Below are 2,229 nucleotides of genomic sequence, written 5' to 3'. Positions count from 1 at the left end.
AGGGTTGCCTCTATTGCTTTGTGGTTTTGCAGTGTATTAATCTGAGAAAGAAGAGAATGTATGGCATCTATTTTTTAATAAAGTAGACCTTCCCACATCCAAATCAAACTTCAAGCTTCAAACTCAGTCACAGTCAAAAATGAATTGTTTATCTGTAACTTGAGTTCCCTACCTTCTTCCTGGAGAATGAGGTCATGGTTACATACTCTAGGATCCTACGGTTAAAAATCTAATCAAAGATAACCTCCTATAGGCATTTGTACAATTTCTTTATTCCTGTTAATGTACAGTTTCTCTCTTATTTCTGCTCACAGGAAAAACTAGTAGGACCAAAAAAAAAAAAAAAAGTGCTTCACAGCAGTCTCCATAAGATGGTAGTAGCATAAGAACTCTCAGGCTTTACTATGGCTCTACTTCAGCTTTTTGTAAAAAGTTACCTTATCACTGTCTTCTGGTTTAGTCAGTGGAAGCATATAGATAACTACTATGAAAAGACAATACTACTATCCTCATCAAAATATCCTCTACAGTGGCTTACTTTGTCCAGGCTACTGGCTTGGAAACTCATTTAGGCTGTGGGGAAGACAATTTAGTTTAAATATCAATAAAGTTCACTTTTAAGATTTAATTCTGTATCACAATAATCTCTTTGTACCTAATTTTTTAAGTTTCTAAGCTAGAGCCCAAATAGATGTATATGTGGAAAATACGACCTGCAGAAAATGAGTGTAAGCTGTAGATGATGTAGGTTTCTAAAGTTTTTCCAGGTTTTCATGGGGTTTTTTGCCAGCTGCCCTTTCTGACAGTTGTCAAGAAGCAGCTTGGGGGAAATGCAGTGAGTAATGAAATCTTGCCTTTATTCCTAGCTATACAAATAAACAAGTAAAACCTTGTATACATAGTTCTATCTCCAAACTTCTCTAAGGACAAATTCATATAATTAGATGATCCAATTTTTACTAATCAAGGGTTTAAACTGGTTATTCAAGACACTTCTGGAGCAGCACTATTTTTAAATAAGTACATCTTGAAGTAGCCAGGTCCCTCAATTTTCTCCTGTAGAATCATGGAGGTGTCAGCATTGCCTCATTCTTCAGAAATCAAATTATAAACAAAAACTACACCACTAAACCACAAAAAACACCCAGAATAATAAAAAAAATCTTCTCAAAATTCAATGAAAAATTGTATGAGTCAACAAATATTTTGGAATATACTCCTCCTCCTTCCCATGGCAAAATAGCAAACATAGTTCAAAACAAATTATAGTCATATTTTAGCAGCTGTTTTGATACTTAAAGTTGATTTTGTGTTTTAAAATAAAAACCTTCAAATTCACATATTCAAGCAATAATCCAAGTGGAAGATGAATCAGGAACAGTACATGAATGAATCTTCCAATTTTAAATAATGTTCCACCATTCTTTAGTCTCCCTCTGTCCTCCCAAGAGTATATTTCAATTTTACTCTCATTGTATGACCAAGGTTGTTCCACTTCTCCCTGTAGATAGTGTTTATTATCACTTATTCTTCACTCCTTTCCTAGCACCACTCTCTAGTGCGACTGTTCAGCTGGGTGGACAAGTGTGATGACCTGTAGAGTTTGACTGAATGCCACAAAAACTTCTCAAGCAAGTCACAGTGGGGCATGAGCACTCTCCAGGGCCTCTGTTGCTTAGCACTTGCCAGGGTATTAAGTAAACACTGGCAGCCTTGCCAAATTTGTCAAATTACAGGCAGCAGACCGAGAGGCTGGCCTTGAACCTTTTCCTTCTCCATACACAAAGAAAGGGCAACACATAAATAAACCACAAAATACATGTATGCTGTATGATAGGTGGCATAGTACATATGGAGGCCTAATGGCTTTTCAATTTACCTCTAGCATCCTCTTTTGCTTTAATTAAAAGAAGGACTTCTATGGCTGTTCAGTGTCACAGAATTTTTTAGCTATCATGCCTTATGCTAAAACAACAAAGGTCCCAAACACATTTGGCTACTGCTGCTAAAAGGCATAAAAATAGAATAGAGGGAATATAGCAAAGGTTTCAAGCAATATATTGGGTTTATATGGTCTGCAGTTGGAAAGATCATGTTTTGATCAAGCTTGGCAAGTTTGATTTTTTCCATTCACGGGCATGCTTCAGGTTTAATTAGTTGTGGAAGTTCCATATGTTTTTTACCAGTTTATAAAAAGACTTTAAATACTAAAATATTTAAAGTCTTCGG

General features: G+C 35.8%; 1 long non-coding RNA gene across 1 annotated transcript in view; it reads right to left on the bottom strand.

Moving 5' to 3' along the window:
• LOC118452162 overlaps positions 1–2,229 on the bottom strand; it is a 19,957-nt gene that overhangs the window by 7,341 nt on the left and 10,387 nt on the right. The window lies entirely within an intron of this gene.

This window comes from Egretta garzetta, unplaced genomic scaffold (genome assembly GCF_000687185.1).
Source record: "Egretta garzetta isolate BGI_Z169 unplaced genomic scaffold, ASM68718v1 scaffold474, whole genome shotgun sequence".
In the NCBI taxonomy this organism is placed as follows: Eukaryota; Metazoa; Chordata; class Aves; order Pelecaniformes; family Ardeidae; genus Egretta; species Egretta garzetta.
This window is presented reverse-complemented; position numbering and strand designations above follow the sequence as displayed.